A 6,122-nucleotide genomic window follows, 5' to 3' on the forward strand; every position below is an offset into this window, starting at 1 on the left:
TAGGTTGTCAAAAAGGAGATCATCAAGTGGTTAGATACTGGGGTTGTTTACCCCATTTCCGATAGTTCGTGGACTTCTCCGGTTCAACGTGTCCCAAAGAAAGGGGGCATGACGGTGGTCACCAATGATAAGAATGAGTTGATTCCTAGAAGAACGGTGACCGGGTGGAGAGTGTGTATGGACTATCGCAAGCTCAACAAAGTCATAAGGAAGGATCATTTCTCACTTCCCTTCCTAGATCAAATGCTTGATAGATTGGCCGGCCATGCTTTCTATTGTTTCCTTGATGGGTATTCCAGCTGCAACCAAATTCTTATTGCTCCGGAATATCAAGAGAAAACTACTTTTACATGTCCTTATGGTACTTTCTCATTATCACGGATGCCATTTGGGTAGTGCAATGCACCGGCGACATTTCAAAGGTGTATGATGGCGATCTTTACGGACATGGTGGAGGATTATCTTGAAGTCTTCATGGATGATTTTTCGGTTGTCGGGAATTCTTTTGATGATTCTTTAGCAAACTTGGATAAAGTGTTGGCAATATGTGAAGAAACAAACTTGGTTCTCAATTGGGAGAAATGTCATTTCATGGTTGAGGAAGGCATAGTCCTTGGCCACAAAATTTCAAAGAATGGCATTGAAGTCAACAAGGCAAGGTTGAGGTGATTTCTAAACTTCCACCTCCAACCTCAGTGAAAGGCGTGCGGAGTTTCTTAAGTCATGCGGGATTTTATCGGTGTTTCATCAAGGACTTCTCTAAAGTGGTAAACCAGTTGTGCAAGCTTTTGGAGAAAGATGCCAAGTTTCATTTTAATGATGATTGTATGAGAGCCTTTGAGTTTCTAAAGCTCAAGTTGACTACTACTCGCATCATCACCGCTCCAAATTGGAGTGTTCCTTTTGAGCTTATGTGTGATGCAAGTGATGTAGCGGTAGAAGATATTTTGGGGCAACACATCAACAAAATCTTTCATCTGGTATACTACGCAAGCAAGGCCATGAATAGTGCCTAATTCAACTACACCGTTACAGAGAAAGAGCTTCTTTCCATTGTGTTTGTTATTGAGAAGTTTCGCCCGTACTTGATGGGTGCAAAAGTGATTGTTTATACGGATCATGCGGCGCTTCGCTATCTTATGAGTAAGAAATATTCCAAAGCCCGATTGATGAGACAGGCACTTCTGTTTCAAGAGTTTGTTATAGACATCCAAGATCGAAAAGGAAGTGAAAACCAAGTGGCAGACCACTTGTCTCATTTGGAGGAGGAGGGGAGGCCGCATGATGGCCTTGAAATCAATGACTCCTTCCCCGATCTCTTGGCTATTCCTATAAAAGAGGTGCCTTGGTTCGCGGATCTAGCAAATTATCTTGTGAGTGGTATTATTCCGGTTGAGTTCTCTTCAAACCAAAGGAAGAATCTCAAATGGGATTGTCAAGACTATTATTGGGATGAACCGTCCGGATTTGTACGGATGGAGTGATTAGAAGATGTGTACCGTAGGAAGAGCAAGTTGAAATTCTTGGAGCTTGCCATTCTTCGCCTTATGGTGGTCACCATGGTGGAGCAAGAACGACGGCCAAAGTGTTAAGTTGCAGTTTTTATTGGCCCACTCTTTACAAGGATGCAAGTGATATCGTCAAGCGTTGTGATAAATATCAGAGGGCCGGTGGAATCTACAAGAAAAATGAAATGCCCCTCACTACTATTTTAGAGATTGATATATTCTATGTGTGGGGTATTTGTTTCATGGGTCCTTTTGTGAGTTCTTGTGGAAACACCTACATCTTGGTCGCAGTTGATTATGTGTCCAAGTGGGTTGAGGCTGTTGCTTTGCCCAACAATGAAGCGAGAAGTGTGGTGGCGTTTTTGAAGAAGAACATTTTTACAAGATTTGGTACTCCAAGGGCTATCATAAATGATGGGGCTTCGCATTTTTGCAACAAAGCTTTCGATACCTTACTCACCAATTATGGTGTCACTCATAAAGTGACGACCCCCTATTATCCTCAAGCAAGTGGTCAAGTGGAAGTCTCCAACAGGGAGATAAAGAGTATTTTGTCAAAAACAGTGAATGCTAACCGGACAGATTGGTCAAAGAAACTTGATGATGCTTTATGGGCTTATAGGACGGCTTACAAAACATCGATTGGAATGTCTCCACACCGGTTGGTGTTCGAAAACTCTTGTCATCTTCCAGTGGAACTTGAGCACAAAGCCATATGGGCTTTAAAGAAGTTGAATCTTGAGTGGGATGTCGCCGCCAACTTAAGGGTGGCACAATTGAAAGAGCTAGATGAGTTCCGGCACCATGCATACACAAGTTCATCCTTTTACAAGGAGAAGATGAAGTACCTCCATGACAAGTACATTTGGAATAAGAAGTTTAAAGAAGGTGATCTTGTTTTGTTGTTCAATTCTCGGTTACGGATGTTCCTGGGAAAGTTGAAGTCTAAATGGAGTGGCCCGTTTGAAGTTGTGGGTGTGACACCCTTTGGTGCATTGGACTTGAAGAACAAAAATGATGAGGTGTTTAGAGTCAATGGTCATCGGGTGAAGAATTATCTGGGAAAAGTTAGTGAGGGCCACGTCGTGGCGATAATTCATTTCAAGTGATGATGGTAATCTGTGTTGTGTCGCGACGTTAAATCAGGCGCTTCTTGGGAGGCAACCTATGTTTCTTTTTCTTTTTCTTCTTCTTCTTCTTCTTTAGATAGGTCTTATTTTGTGCTAACTGGTTTTGAAGTGTGTTGCAGGAATGAGTGTGCTTTGCAGGTACTGCGCTCAGAAAAATTGGCTATGTATGGAAAAAGTGCGGATCGCACATTTATTGTGCGGACTGCATAATTTGGAATGCCACAGCAGAAGAGGATCTGCGGCCGCACAATTCTTGTGCGGACCGCACAACTGGATGTCAAGAATTTCACACTCTCTGAAGTTTATGGCCTGCACCAAAATCTTCGGCCGCACAAGGAAATGTGCAGCCCGCACCAAAATCTGCGGCCGCACCCAAAAATGTGCGGACCGCAGATCTTCAAAGGGTAAATGTGTACCAGGTAAAGGAGTGCGGACCGCACATGAAATTGTGCGTCCGCACTCATCTCTTGAACTCTGAAAAATCACGTAAAGTATAAATTATGGCCTTCACTCTACTGTTAGAACTTTACGTTCTCTGAGAATTAGAACAAAGGCAAAAATAAGGCACTTAACTGTTCAAGCATCTGACACTCAATTCATCACCTTTAATAATTCCTTAATACCTTCATAACTAGTATATTCAATTCATCGTTAAAATTTTTCAATTTTCTTAATTTTGTTCATAATTAGTTTAGTTATTTTTAGACCTATTGTCAAATTCATCATCATGTGAGCTGAAACTTGTGTTGGGTAACTTCCTATTTGTTATTTGGGGGATGGGTATATTGTTTATCATGTTTAATTGGTATTACCATGTCCAATTTATGCTAAAAGTTAGAAACCCTAAGAATCTGCCCGATTTGATTTTGAATTGTGCGGCCGCACAATAAAGTGTGCGGTCCGCAGATCAGTAGGCTAGGGAACTTGGTGTGAAATGATTGTGTGGACCGCACTTGAAATTGTGTTGTCCGCAGAAATTCGACCGCGGGTGCAGAAAAGTTTGTGCAGCCGCAGATCAAGCAATTCTCTGTCTTCAGAGGGTTGTCATTTTTGAGGTCCCAATGTGCGACCGCACTCAAAATTGTGCGTACCGCATTTCAATTGTGCGGTCGCACTAAAAATTGTACGGACCGCAAAATCACCACTGCGGCCGCACTTTCAAATTGTGCGGTCCGCACAAAACCCATCTGCGACCGCACCCAAAAATGTGCGGACTGCACTTCCCTACTATGCATACTGTTTTGTCTGCAACTGCCTGATATTCTGAACTTGAACTATAACCGATTCTTGTTGCTATGTATTTCAGAGAATGGTTAGATCTCGGGGACGAGGTGATACATCCAAGGGGAGGGGTGAACCCTCCCGAGACCGAGGCAAGAGTACCATACCACTCTCTATGCAAAGAGTTATAGCCAAAAAGGCGACAGACGGGAGAGCTCTGGAGCCTGCTGAATCTAGTTCGTATGTCTCGTCTAGGAAGGCATCGGAGGGCAACTCTGTGCAAGAGCAGCCTGATGCTCAATCACAGCCAAGGCAACTTCAGGGGAGGTTTCAGCTCCAGATGAGTCTTCCACCTCAGCAAGCACTTCTAAGGGTTCGAAAGATGATAGTCAGGGTTAAGAGCCCTCATCTAGTCGCTGCCCCCGGCGCACCAGTTACAGTTGATAATGATGATGGTATTCCAGATGATGGTCGAGGGGGTGATACCAGAGTTGCCGGCTCTGAGAGGTCCAAGAAGAAAGAAGTGTGGGAAGATAGATTTGTGAGCTTAAAACCATTCAACAGGTTCCGAGAGTGGTGACCTCAGAGATCGTTCACTCTTGAGCATCAGTCTGTATTGAAAGACTTGGATAGGTACAACCCGAATGTGGCAAGACAGTTCCGGGAAAGAAATGGGTGGACATGGTTCACTCAAAGTGTGGTGGATGCCAAGGAGCATTTGGTCCAAGAATTTTACGCCAATGTGGCGCATGTCAAGAATGGGACCAGGGTGATGAAGGTGAGGAACTTAAAAGTAAGATTTGATCAGAGCACCCTGAACACCTATTTGGGGCTTGAGGATGTGGAACCGGTGCAGTATTTAGAGAAGTTCGCACTGGGTGATGCAACTCACCCTTGGTTAGCTGAGATATTGGCAGCTCCAGGCCACTACCACCATGGATCACAGAAGGGGTTCCCATTCAGCGGAACACCCTCAACTTTGAAGCTAAGGGTTGACAAACCTCGGTGTGCAGTCGATTAGATCCATGCCAAATGAAAACAATGTCCCAATCCTGAGGGCAGTTCTAGTGGCTTCCATTATGGCCGGGTACCCAATCAATGTGGGTGCCATCATGTCGGCCAGCAAGTCTCTGGTTGGTAGGCAGGGTGACAGCTCCTACCCGTATCCCAACGCTATCACGGAGTATTTTGCGGATGCGGGGGTGGAGTCAAAGAGCTTTGACACAAAGGTTCGGGCGAAGAAGTCCTTCACTTGGTACTCTCTGAAGGACCCTAGGAACCCGAAGAACAAGGGTAAGTCGACTACTACCGTAGGCCAGTCTGATGAGCCGTCGGTGGTAGTTGCAGACTCAGCAGCCATGCCTTCCACAACATCCGGGCCTTCCACCGATACAGGTTCCATGTCTCCACCTCCATCTTTAGGGCCGTCAGCTTCAGTTCTTTCCACTTCTACTCTGAGGCAGGTGCCTATGCCAGCTCATCCCCTTTCTGTGCTGTGAGTTTACTAGACACTGGCAAGCCTCAACAACTGGATGCAGACAGCTACTGCAAAGATCTCTGACCTATCCAGTGTTGTTGCAGCATAGATATCTACCCCCGCTGTAACGACCCGACCCGTCGTTACGGGAGTTACCGCCCCATTTCCCCGTTTATTGCTTCTATATGTTTCATTATATGTGTTTAGAGAATTTGAAGTAATTCGGACAGAGTTCGGTTAGAAATGAGACAATAAGTCTCTTTATGAGAAGGATTGTTTGGAAAAGTCAACCGAATGTTGACTTATGAGTTAGAAGGCTCGGAATGGATTTCCGATGATTCGACCAGTTTCGGGAGATGATTTGTGACTTAGGAGCGCAATCGGAATTGAATTTGGAGGTCCGGTGTAGAATTAGGCTTGAATTGGCTAAGGTTGGATTTTTGGCGAATTCCGGATGGTAGGTGAGATTGTGATCCGAGGGTCGGAATGGAATTCCAAGAGTTGCAGTAGCTCCGTTAGGTGATTTTTGATATGCGCGCAAAGTTTCAGATCATTCGGAGGTGTTTAGGTCGGGTTTTAGATCAAATGCAAGTTTCGGAAGTTTTAGTTTAACTTAGGCTTGAATCCGTGGTAATTCGATGATTTTGGTGTTTATGATAGTGTTTTAATGTTACGAGAAAGTTTGAATGAAGTAATAGAACATATCTGGGCATTTGGTTGAGGTCCCGAGGGCCTCGGGGTGAATTCAGGTGGTTAAACGAGAGTTTTGAGGTGTATTGCAGGTCA

Source organism: Nicotiana attenuata, unplaced genomic scaffold, assembly GCF_001879085.1.
Source record: "Nicotiana attenuata strain UT unplaced genomic scaffold, NIATTr2, whole genome shotgun sequence".
NCBI lineage: Eukaryota > Viridiplantae > Streptophyta > Magnoliopsida > Solanales > Solanaceae > Nicotiana > Nicotiana attenuata.